The following is a 13,982-nucleotide window of genomic DNA, read 5'->3' as shown; positions in this document are numbered from 1 at the left end:
CTCTTTACCATTTTGTTAATAAGTTTTTTTTTGCTGTCTATTGCTTTCAGTTAGCTAAATTTTTTATGTTTAATCTTTGTGTCAGGACGATATGGATCCGATAGATGATAAAGGTCACTAGGATGCTACTCCCACCCCTTCTTCAGCGAGGGTAAACCTTTTTGAAATTGTAAGAATTAGATAGTTGAAAAATGTTATATTATTATGTTATTTTATTTACGGTGTAAGTACTATTTACCATTTTGTTAATAAGTTCTTTTTTGCTGTCTATTGCTTTCAGTTAGCTGAATTTTTTATGTTTAATCTTTGTGACAAGACGATATGGATCCGACAGATGATAAAGGTCACCAGGATGCTACTCCCACCCCTTCTTTAGCGAGGGTAAACCTTTTTGAAATTGTACAAATTAGATAGTTGAAAAATGTTATATTATTACGTTATTTTATTTACGGTTTTTTAGTTTTTATGATAGTTTTACTGATATTTCTCTCACAATTTGATGTTCAGGATAAGGGTAAATCAGTATCAGTAAGTGTCGAGCCACTAGCTACGCCTTCTGATGAGGATATTGTTGAAACTCTCGATTTCATAAAAATGTTGAAGAAAAAATTTAAAAAAATTAATTTAGAAGCAATTAAAATTTTGGATGAGGCAAATATGGAATCCAAGGAGATGATGAAGAGGCTATCAGATTTTAAAGTGAAAGCTCGTCATTATGAAGTAAGCTCCAATGAATATTTAGTTATAAGAAAAGTTTAATAAAGATTTGTATTTTATAATCTTTTATGTTGTGAAGTAAAATATGTAATATTGGCAAAAATACTTTATTGATGCAATTTTTTTAAAGAGTTGTAAGAAAATTTAACTACTAAATTCTTGTTATACAGGAATTTTTGGCAACTGATCCACAACTTGGTCAAGGACAACGCGGTGAGGCTGGTAGTAGCAGAGCTCCGACTGCCACTGGTAAAATAATCTTTTAGTTGACAAGTTAGAAGGAATTTTTTATTTCAAACATTCAAAAATTCTTAACTCTTACTTTTATTATTTCAGAATGTCTTTGCTAACAATGTATTGTTCAAGTCATCTAGTGCAGGAGACTCCTAAGAGGTTGATGGATGCCCGTACAAGATTTTCGACTGTAATGTCAGCAACAAGGGGACGTCTAGCTAGTAAATCCTTGTTTTTCTATATTTGGTTTTGTGTTAATTATGAGTTGATAATATGTACTTTAATCTTGGGTGCATCACATAGTGTATTGTTTTTTTTTTGTGGTAGGAGATGCACCATCTGGTACTCCACCAAATGTGGATCATAGTGCATGTATTGGTGATAATTCACCATCATTTCCTAGAGCTACCCGTATTTCTAGCACGGGAGCTATGCAGACATCGTTGTTGATTGACGATGATGAATCAATGCCTTTGAAATGTCCTAAGATTCTAGGTACTTTAAATAATATTGTTTTATATTGTAATAAGGATTTTCTTGCAAGACATAAACATGATAGGAAGTGGTTTGGTAGGATCATCTGAATTATCAATGACCTTTTGTCTATACTGGTAATTCTCTAGTTTAGTAATTCAGTACATTGCAATTTCATGCTTTTAGTAGAAGATACTAACCAATTTTTGTATAGAGAACCAAAAGTGGGAGTCTTCTTTCATATTCAACGTTCAGTTTTCAATGATTTCCCACATCATTTCTATTGCTTGTTAGAGTTTTAGAGTGCTCACTTTCAGCTTCACTATCTATTTTAGCAATATTTGTTTTCCATAATATCCCAGGTATGATCAATGACAACATCAATTAAGAATGACAAAAAATGAAGGTCATGGAAAGTTATATGTATTATGCACTATATATTTTTTTCAAGGTATACTGATTAATATAGTCACAGTACATTTTTTAGTTTCAGAACATCGGCAATAGAACCCTGGTAGAGTTTGACTGGTTTTAGACATTTAAATTTTTTTTCCAAACTTCGTTTTTGGTCAATTTTGGTCAAGTTGATCCTCCAACCCTGAAATAGATCACTAAAAAGATGAAATGTATCTCATTTTATGTATTTGTTATTCACTATAAAAATTATTCTTCGCATGATTCATTTTAATGGTTCTTACTATTAATTATCCCATGACATTTTTTGCAGGAAACGATACATTTTATAGGAGGCTTTATGACCTCACGCTGCGAAGATTTGGGCCCACCATATGTAAAAGGTGGAACATCATAACTGAACTAATTTTATCCCACTATTTTTTTTCATATCATTAATTGGTGCAACATTTTTCCTTTCGTTCGGGTCTTTTCTTATACTAGCTATATCTAACAATTTTGTGTTTTTTCTTAAAAGGTGGAACTACCAAGATCAAAAATTTAAAGATGAGCTCATCAAAGATATAGAGCATGAGTTTGGTAGTAATATTTTTGATCATAAGGAATTGTTACAAAAAGCTTCCAGACATCTTAAGGTTGTGAGGGACACATATAGAAAGAGCCTCATCCTAAACTTGAAGTACGAGCGTCCTCCCTTTGTTTCAATGAGTGACTGGAATGAGTTCATTTTGGATGCAAAGGAGAAAAGGGAACATCCAAAAGAAAGTATACCAAAAAATCCAGAAGAAAGTACACCAAAAAATCTGAAAAGGTATGCAATAGTATTAACTACTAGTACATTAATGAGAAAATTTAGGGTTCAACTTCAGTATCAACAATTTCAACTAGCTCAATTTAATCTATCTATTGATGAAAGGTATGTAATTCATATGCTGACACAATTGCTTATAAATCTCAATCTCAATATGGGCACAAATCTTACATAAGATATAACTGACACAACTGCTTATAAATTCTAAATTCATATGTTGACACAATTGCTTATAAATCTCAATCTCAATGCTGACACAACTATATATATCTCAATCTGGGCATGAATCCTACATAAGATATAAATAGTGCGCTTATAACTTCACATATAGCTATATTATGTCTTGAAAATATAGTAATGCTCAACTACATGTACCATAGTTTTATGTGTTAGTAGTATAGGTGATAAATGATATTCAGTAATTGTAATGACAAGTACAATTTTTTTGAAAAACTTTGCAAGAATTTTACTAATGGTTAGTCTCCTAGAAGTAATAAGCATCATGTTCAATGCCAGAAACACAAGTTAATGATAACAATCACGTTCCTATCTTTGAGGACTGACAACAATACTTGTAGATTTATATTTATTGGTATTGTGGAGAGATGATCCAACCTACACTAGGTAAGACAAACTATTTGAGACTTCATTTGGATGACATTATGTATGTTACCTATAGACCATGGCTAGGCATAGAGCCATATATGACACTGGATGTGAATTGTGAATGATATATAACTTCACATATAGCTATATTATGTCTTGAAAATCTAGTAATGCTCAACTACATGTACCATAGTTCTATGTGTTAGCAGTATAGGTGATAAATGATATTCAGTAATTGTAATATATAGTGATATATAATAATTGTAATATAATATAGTAATCATACCTAAGACCTGTAGTTAGAGGAGATGAGACTTGTCGTCATACCTCTCGGGCTGCTCATTACTATGTAGTATATGAAAATGCAGTACCTCTAGCTCAACATGTCTCAAGGTTCTTTGATTATACTCAAGCTTCTAATGGTGTAGTGCCTCCTGCACATACAGATGTTACTCCTCCTCCTCCTCCTGATGATGAGGGGGAAGGCTGTAGTTAGGTCCATGCTATCTTTTTTTCCTTTTTGTATCTTTATATTGATCATGAGATTCATTGTATATTTGATGTATCATTTTGAGACTTGAGATATTGATAGTGCTCTGATTAGCACTTAGTTTTGATATTTTGATTGTATCACCCCTCCGACATGTCAATGATATATATATGACATTGGATGTGAATTGTCCACTCTTAGAAAGCATTAGAATTATTGATTACAGTTTTCTTAGTAAGATAATGGTGAGCTTCTGTTTACCTAAATGTCTCTATTTGGAAACTGACACTCAACTTCTGGAACATTTTGCATAAGTGAAATTGATCAGGAAAATCACCTGTTTTGATGATGAAGATTTTGCTAATGTCAAAGTTCTACAATGCTTTCCTTATTTGGAGGAGTTGTGCATGCATTCTCCATTATTGGACATGTCCCCTACAAGTGTAAGCATTTATGTTATTTTAATCTACATGAAAGCATTTGTTTGCAAGCATTTAAAGTAAGGAATTTTTTTTTTGGAAAACTCTAACCCAAATTTCATTCTTATAAATAATGCTGATAATTTCTGCTATTTCTTTCCACTCTATGAAATTTACTATTTCTTAAACTCTTATACCTTATTTATAGGATCAAAATTATATGGCATTATTAAAGCGAATGGTTTAAACATGATCACATACTAATTTTCTTAATTTCTACAGTAAAAGTGTTAAAGTTGACTTTTTTATTTTTTTCTATTTTTAATTCTTCTTTTACTATGTGACTTTTAAGAATAGTTGAAGCTTATCTAAACAGTTTTCTATCCAAGTGTCAGCTTTTAAATCGTTTGTTGTGGATGTAGATTATACGAAACATCCTCCAAACTATGATGTAACGTTTCTAATCTCAAACATTCTGAATGGTGCTCCACTGCTAGAAGCAATCAAAATTAACATAGATTAAGACAAGTCTTAAGTCGCAAGTCTTCTGCTAGAAAAATGCTAGGTAGTTCCTGTTAGTTGCTAGTTATCTTAGAAAATTAGTGAGGATTTTGTTTCAGTTACAACCACCATTTATAAAATTAGTTCCATGCAGTGTGGAGGCTAAAGAAGCACTTGATGCACAAAGGTGATGTCTTTTAAATTGAAAACAAAAAAATACTTACTTTTCAGGTACGGGTAAAAAGGAATGCTACTAAAACAATCTGAAATCTGACATTCGTGATCAAGTTTATACCTGTTGTAGCCTTGGGGATAAAAACACTTTGAGTGTGGAATGTAGGGATAAAAATTTAATCTATAAAATCTACTAGATGTTTCAACTTTTAGCTTATTGTTTACTTTGTGTGACAATGGATAATATAGACTGTCGAAATTGATGTGTAATTTTATGGAGAGGCATGTCAGAATATGGATAGGTACTTAGCATGAACTCCATGGATAAATAGCATGATTACACATGTCAATTAAAGGTATGATGCTATAATTTCTTCCCTTTTTTCATATTTTTGGTGGAACATGCTACTTTATGCTAAAACCTTCATACCATATAATAATCCACTATTTAGTACTGATCTTTATATCTATATCATCTAACATATTTAAAACTTTTCATAGGTTGCAGGACACATCAAAGGCAACAAAGGTGAGGCTGGAAAAGGTTGGGCAACATAGACTTGGCTCTGGGGGATATTCGAAAATAAAAGCACGCATTGTAAGTAGCAATAAATGAATTGCAAAGAAAAATGATTTATAAAATGCAAATAATTTTGTTAATTAATAAAAAATGTAGGGTGCTGATTTTAATCTGGAGGCCACAGAAGAACACAAAAAAATTGCCTTCAAGCAAGGCTATGCAGCGGTGGCTGAATGCCTATGATAAACTTCCATTCCCCCAACCGAACAGTCTCCTGCATCATGTGCACAGGTAAATATGCCAACATATATATTAGAAATTGAATACTTGAGCAACAATTTATTTGATAATAATGTGCATGAAATTGCAATGTAGCCTGTTAATCGTGACACAGATCATACGCAACATCATGAAGCCCCTGATGTGCATTGTACTATCGATGGAGGTGCTCATTTGTTATTTAAAACTAATTATATAATTATTAATACAATTTAACATCTTTAATTGAACTTGGTGTAACCTTTTTGTGTTGAGGATATAGAATCATGTCGTGCTAAACGAGTGTCAGAGGATGTTCAAACTTATCAGCAAGTAGATCATGTCGCACATTCAGGTAAATAAAATCTATGTTTTGTTCTTCACATTCAGGTAAATAAAATCTATGTTTTGTTCTTTTAAATTAATTTATTGATTTATAGTTCTTTTACTTAAATAAAAACTCATAATTCACTAATATAAAATGGTGTGAATTTAACTCATGGAGTACTTGTTATTGCAGCGGACCCCCCTTTGGTGCAACGGCTTCATGATGTTCCTGAACGGATGAGGAGGAGACATGTGTTAGAACCATTGTAGGAGGGTGATGATGAGGACATTGATATTCCTCTTAGAAATTTTATGAAAAAAAGAAACAGAAAGAGAGCAAAAAAGAAATGATTATTCATGAATGACTTACTCTTGAATATTGTTAATGAATATTGTGTTAATGAATATTATTCATTAATGTTGGGTGTTAATGAATTATTTAGGAATGACTTACTCTTGAATGTTGCGTGTTAATGAATGTTATCATGTGATTATAATGATTGAATGCTATATTTCATAAATGGATGAATTGAATGTTATTAAATGTTAATGGGGATGATGAGGACATTGATATTCCTCTTAGAAATTTTATGAAAAAAAGATATGATTATTCATGAATGACTTACTCTTGAATATTGTTAATGAATATTGTGTTAATGAATATTATTCATTAATTTTGGGTGTTAATGAATATTGGGTTAATGAATTATTCATGAATAACTTACTTTTGAATTATTCATGAATGTTGTGTGTTTATGAATTTTATGTGTTAATGAATGTTATCATGTGATTATAATGATTGAATGTTATATTTCAAAAATGGATGAATTGAATGTTATTAAATGTTAATAGGGAATGTATAGTGATGTTGGGGGGGGGGGGGGGGGGGGGGGGGGAGGGGCCAAATGAGCTTCCACCTTCACGTGGTTGGCCCTGTTAAGTAGAGAATATTTAACTATACTCGAAACCAAGTGAAGCTCAAACTTTAAAGATAAGCTTATAGTTAATAGTGACAACCAATTAGCAAGTCGAAATGAAGTTCTTCGTTATAGGCACCTTTTTAGTTTTTAAAGCACAATATCATGTTTTAATATTGTATAGTTTTTTTTCTTAAGTTAAAGTATTCTTTTACTATAACAACACAATTTATGACCATTTTAGTAACTATTCTAACATCACTTTATGACAAATCTTGTTTTGGAAAAGATGGCGATATGTGGTGTTGTCTATTCCTTGGGAGATTGGATTGCACAGGTTTGTATCTCAACATCAACATGGCAAATGGTGTGAAATTGCACTTTCCTTAGTCGTGGTTGCATACCTATTGCACTCTGTCATTTGAAAAATGAATAGAAATACCATATCTAGTAGCTTCTCTATGTTGTATTCATTTATTGGTAATGATTCAATGTCATGCCATTTGATGGTAGCTTCTAGAGTTTCATTTAGTTGTAAGGTGTGTCTTATCTTTTCAAGTTTGTATACTCCATTTGGTAGTTTGGTATTAATTGATGATGTCTGGAATCTTCTACCTTCACTGTAGTCTTCATCATCATCCAACTTGTTGTTTGGTATTTTCCATGTTATCCTCTATTTCCATGGTCTTCAGCATGGTTGTGTATTTTATCTATCTAGTTTAAAGACTCTATGTGCCTAAGATGGAAGCCATTTAGAACTAACACTTGGAGAGATCGTGTTTCCCCTTGTAAAACTAGAAAATGTCACGAGTTTAAGGTCAAGAAGGAAGAAGTCGTAACATTTTGAGTAGCAAAATATGCTTAAAATTACATATTTAGTTGATTCTTTGGTGAAGTTTCTTATTTCAATTCAATTGATTTTGGTTGTCAACCAAATTCCTAACTCCAATGTATATTGTATTTTAGTGCTACATTTTCATACGGATCTAAGTAAAATGATAGTTGACTATTATTTATATTTGAGAATTTGTGTTGTGCCTTACTATGATCCTCTGATAATAGAGGACAAATCAATCTGAATTTGTTTCTCATGTCCCATGTTTGATGCTTCTTCTTATGTAACTAACCATTTTTGATGTGGGTTATGAACTCTGATGTTAGTATGCTATTACACTGCCATTTATTATAGAGTAGATATAATAATTATCTCTGAATATACTATAAGGGTCTCTAAACATGAGTAAAGCAATATTACATAATGTAGATCTGAACTCAAAATTCATGATGATTTCCACTCTAGAGAAAGAGGGGAACTTAATATACTCGTAACACACCCCATCAGAAGAGATCCATTGGATGGTTTTTATTGGGGTTTGAATCTCCTAGTGTAGCGCTAAGCTAGGCTTCTAGGTGCTAGGATATTTTCTCTTGTTGGTGGTTCTAGACCCGCTGAATGCTCTAGATAATTGTCTGTCAAATTTTGGTTGAAGGAGCTATGCTTGGGCTGTCAAGTCTTATGCAAAGTTTGTCCTATTTTGTGGTGATAACATGAAATTTTATCAGTGTAGAGGTATGGTCTATAAATTCTTAAATTCTCTAGTGCCTCTAAGATTTACACTGTTGGGTGACTAATTCTTTGAAGTCCCTAATGTTTGGTGACATTGAGCTATACCTATGTGAGTTATGTTTGGGTTTTCCTTCCTCATCTTCATTTCACTTTTGTGAGTTGTTTTGCCCGAGGCCATTGGAAATTCCCTTTGCTAGTTCCTAAAATTGGATGGATCTAGTACAATTTTGGGCTATTCTATGTTTGTATTCTAGTTGAAATAGAGATCTCTCCACTTCAATCATGGTTGATGAGAGGCCATGGGTGAAGCATTGAATATGAGGGTTTTCCATTTTGTTGTAGAGATTGCATCTCTATAGGATACATGCCTAATGATTGCCATTTTGTGTTGGATAGGTGCTATCACTTGATGGAGGGCTGTAGAAAATGACCATTTGTAATTAGAGCTTCTAATTTTGTTTTAGATTTTCCTTTTGAGGACTTGTTTTCTAATGAAGAAGAAACTTTTTTTGATTATATTGATGCTTCTCATGCTGTTGGTCTGAGCTAGACTTCTATTGCTTCCATTCTTGTCACAATTTTGGATGTTAGACCGTATTTTAGGTGTGATGCCCGCTAGCCTTGTGGCCTATGTTGTTGAAGTTACTGCTCCCACTTCTGTTTTGAACAAAATTCTACTGATAATGCTGACTCTTAAATAATCACTCTTGGGCCTTGTTGACAGGTTGTAGTGGGGTTTCCTTTGTTGCAATCCTAACAATAGCGTTGCTTAGACTTTTGTCCAAGTGCATAGGAAAAGTTTTATTTTGTTGTGTTTTTGATGCCCTATGTTTATGCTTTCATCCCTTGTTTGTGTAAAGGTTAACAACCCCTTGTTTTGGCTATTATAGAAAAACAACATATCAATATCATCCTTTCAGATTGAACAATACTAGATGAGTAATGATACTATCTTGAAAAATACAAGAAGCCAAGAATACAATATACACTCATTTGATGAAGAAAATAAAATCCTTCCAACAATAATTAGTTAGAACTATCAAAGTGAATTTTTAGGATTGTATAAACACAATTGGAAAATGGATCAAGAAGATTTCATGTCTTTCTCATGGGTGGCAACTTTGGTTATTATATGTAAAATTGGCCTCATTCTTTTAACAATTATTTACATGTTATCCGTAGAATTATTTTTTATCATTTAAGTTTCTTGTTCTTGCAAGATGAACTACGAGATGTAGTGTTACTGGTGTTTGCAAATAAGTAGGATATTCCCAATGCAATGAATGTTGTAGAGATCATGATAAACTTGGGTTGCATTCTCTTAGGCAGCGACACTTGTGAGTATTACATTCTTTATAATTTTTAGTATTAAAAATTCTAGATACTGATCATCTATTATGCTGCACTATTTCTACTTTGCATATAGTTTATCATCACTCTAGTAAACAAGAAAAAAATTGGAATGTTTAGTGTTGCTTGTGAAACAACTGGTATCATGTCCTAAGGTATATACAAAGCATATATGATTGTTTGTTAGAAATAAATCCTTTTATTTTAGTTCTTATGGCTTTTGTTTTATTTTGCAGGTTTGAAAGATTACAGTCAAATAGGGTTCAAGAATTTTGTATCACAAAAATGTCTTATTTCTTTATTGATACAGATAGATTGAGGAGGTAAAAATTCAGTTTTGACGCATACTCATATGTAGGATGTAAACTTATTTTGATGTGACATTATGTGTGATCTCTTTCACATTTTACTATCAATTTTCTATCCAATTTAATGACTCAAAACAACTGAGAAAAATTGTGAAGGTACTGATCATGCCATTTCTATAGTGCTTATTGAGAGTAAGCTAGTTTATATCAGCATTAGCTATAATCTCCTTGGCATTCCACACCATACGTTTTGTGATGAGCCTATTCCATTATGGCTCACTCCCAAGTGGGCTTTTTTCTTCCTTTTAGGTAAATTAGTTTCTTCTACATGGACTTTTTGTTTTGATTCTACTTTTTTAGCATCATTATTTAGAATCTCTCTTTGGTCCATCATTAGAATGTAAGAACATAAAAATATGTAAAATGTATTTTTGTAGTTGCAGATTGCAAGTTTTTTCTCATATTACATATTTTGTATGCTCAAACAATGGATCATACTATGATCTAAACCATTGATATTAAAAAATACAAAATACATACACAATCAAAATCAAAAAGCCATACATAATATTCAAATAGACCATGGAAATTTGATTAGTTTGGAATTAGTTTTAATTTTTGTACTTGTACAATGTCCTACATCTCTAAGTATTAAATGTGTGAGTTGTTCATGTTGTGGATCTCGGCCTCTTGTTTCCGACTAAAAATTTTCTTTTGAGGGGTGATCAAGATTTTTTAGTCTTTGGCCTCCTTTCTTTTTTGTATTTTCAAGATCTTAATTTTTGTAGGTTTACTTTGGTTTGGTTGATCAGCATTTTCATTTGTAGAATCAATGAAACACATTTGAGGGTTTTTTCATTCATATTATTTTTAATGTTTTCAGATTAGTTTTCTCATTATACTATATTCAACTCTTCCTTAGTTGATCTAGTGTATATCTTTTAGCATGCAAGGTTCACCACACACACTATTTCCAATACTTTGTTTGACAATAGTAAGGTTTAAATTATCATTCAAGACATTGGGTCGATGTGTAAACTTTATTCCCTTTTCATTGTTTCTTAATGTGTGTGTACCCTTTGCAAAATGAATTTAGAAGTGTGCTTTTTTTTTTGTTTCACCATGACATGTTCTTATAGTTTTCCAATGTTTGAAAGGTCTTGGTGTGTCACAAAATCCATTAATTAAATTAAAATCAAGGTTTGTATGTCATGAAACTCTTGCATTGCTCATTGCATTTGAAGCCACTTGTAACTTGTTTTTTTAATAGTTTTTTTGGCTAGCATGAACTATAGGCTAAGCAATCCAAGAAGTTTGGAAGTAGCTATGGAAACAACTATAGAGTTCCTAAATGCAATAGTTAAGCAAGTGTTGGTTAGGGGTCCAAAGCTGAGGGTTGTCAAGGCAAACGATGCATCTACAGAATTGAAAAATGCTCCAGGTTATGTTGTGGCCGCAATGCCATTGACTAAGGGTAAAGTTTTAGAGAATCTTCCACATTTCATAAGAACTTACTGGGGTGTAGTCGATACTAAATTCTATGCTAAAATAGTTGAGTCTATAGATTCTTACTTATTTGTAGGGCCCATTTTTAATGAATATAGCTCAATGGGATATTCATTACTCTTGAAGAAGGAGAAAGCTATAATTATGCAGCCTAATCTGGTAACTATCACAAATGGACCTACTTTTGGGTGTATATTAATGCAAGACTTCTTAGAATCCATCGCAAAGAAGTTGAAGCATAATAAAATGGCCTTCGATAACTATTAGCATATATTTGTGCCTCACGGTGTTCCCTTGAAAGGTGCTCCAAACAAGGCTCTTAGAGTCAAATTGTTATTCAAACACATCCAGGTAAAATTATTGAGAATCACTACATATCATAAAATGACTTATGGTTCATTCAGTACTTCAATCCTTGGTTTTGTTGTTATTCCTATAGATTAATGAGTAAACACTTCTTATTTGTAGGCCATGCTATCATATGAGACAGTTGTCATTGCAGAAACTAGTGACTCTTGGTTCAACTTCCAGAAGCTTAAACTCCCAAAGAAATGTAGGTAATGCAAAATCTCTTGCAAAAGTTTATATAATTAAATTTCTGACTCATTTATGTTGATGATGGATCATAGTGTATGATTTAAAATTTTGATCTAACCAAGAAACTCTTGAACAAAAAAATTTTGAATAACAAAGTTCATAAAATTATAGTACATGATTTGTCTAACTGACTAGCTTGTTACCTGTAAGTCACAAATTTGCGCTGAAATAGTTCCTACAATTTATTGCAATTATTTATGCCCCTATTTGGAATTGGTTATCAGCTTTAGTTTGAAGAATCAGTAATTTGTAACATTATTTTTCTTAAGGCTTGTGTCAATGTTGAATGATTCATTCTAATGTTGATTTTGTAGGTATGAGTTTCAGATGCAGTATGGATCAATTGGTTGGTCTGTTGGAGCTACACTGGGATATGCTTAAGCATTGTATAGGATGAGTTTAAGGCCCAATCCCATCACCTTGAGAGGATCGTAAGGCTTTTATTCCATCTTCATTGATATTCCCCAAAACCATTTGTATCTCTACTAGCATACTTCCTTCATTGCAGTAGTCTTTGAATATCCATTCTTGCTATTACAATCAATGCTAGCAAAGCTTTAACATACAAATCCACTCAAAGTTTCAAAAGAGAACTAAGGTTAGCTTGAAGGATGTGGAATTTCTTTCTCTCTCTAGACCATGTGGCAAAAATTTTAGCAATTTTGCAGTACCACCTAGAATACTTAAATGATGCCCTAATTCTTTGTCATTGCTTATTCCACAAAGTGCCTGTAACGTAGAACTTTGTATAACATAGTGCCCCTCATAACTAGTCTATATTCCACTACTATTAACTACGTACATAATTCCTCCCTACTACCCTCAACCCTTAAGCATACTTGGATTTCTCAATGGTTGCATAGTACTTGCACTTAAATCAGTTTCATTAAGTTATTGATTGCACATATTTTCTTGTGTTTTTCTACAAACACAATATTTTAGAATAATTTCTAAATCCACTTGCAATCCATGAATGATACATGATGTCCAAGTTTCAGCTATTTAATTTCAATTATTGAGTTTCTAAAGGATCCATGTAATTCATCATTTTATGAAAGGTTCAGTTAGTTTACTAAATCTTTCTTTCTAGTTGCAAAAAAATGCAATAACTATATGCAAGAATAATGAACTAAAAAGTGATCCAAACTAAACTGAATCAAATATCAACACACCTAACCAGACAAATGACACACATTAGCACTAAATTTTTCATCCAGTAAAACAATAAAATAAACACAATTGCTATTAAAATCTTGTACTACCTTTTTGTGTTTATCGCTTACCTATCTGCAACTCCACAATCGATATTGACAGTCTCTTGTCCTCACCATGCAATTGAATTACTTTAGTTTTATTGATGCAGCTGAACTATGAGTCCCTTTTGTGTTGTTGACAAATCGTAAGCTTTCAACTTTTGTGAAGCCATTACAGATGCAAATGAACAACTGGTGAGGTGTCCATTTCAAGGAAATTTTTTGTTTCTATAATGTACAGTTCAATTGCTAGAAATATTTCATCTAGATTGTTAGTTGATAGATTGTTAACTTTTCATGTCATTTTCTACTTTGGTTGGGTAGTTCTCCTTGCATTTGTAAATCGTAAATCTTGCTGTAGTCTTTAGCCTAATGACAGTTTGGTATTACATCCAAGGCGATAACATAGTTGACTTAAAACTTTGCATTAAAGAAAACATCAAAGGATAATATTTGAATTGTGGATATTTGTAAATTATGTTGGTTTTAGACATAGTTATAGTTATATATGTGCTCTTATGATGATGTGATTGGGACTG

The 13,982-nt window shown here is 32.2% G+C and overlaps 1 pseudogene; it reads left to right on the top strand.

Annotated features, from left to right (window-relative positions):
• The first annotated feature begins 91 nt into the window (after positions 1 to 91).
• LOC149572020 (pyruvate decarboxylase 1-like) lies at positions 92 to 12,571 on the top strand (annotated as a pseudogene).
• The last annotated feature ends 1,411 nt before the right edge of the window (positions 12,572 to 13,982 follow it).

Source organism: Cupressus sempervirens, chromosome 2 (genome assembly GCF_028749045.1).
Source record: "Cupressus sempervirens isolate cs-2001-9-10 chromosome 2, ASM2874904v1, whole genome shotgun sequence".
NCBI classification, from domain to species: domain Eukaryota; kingdom Viridiplantae; phylum Streptophyta; class Pinopsida; order Cupressales; family Cupressaceae; genus Cupressus; species Cupressus sempervirens.
The sequence above is the reverse complement of the archived record's forward strand: the minus strand, read 5'-3'. Positions and strand labels throughout refer to the sequence as shown.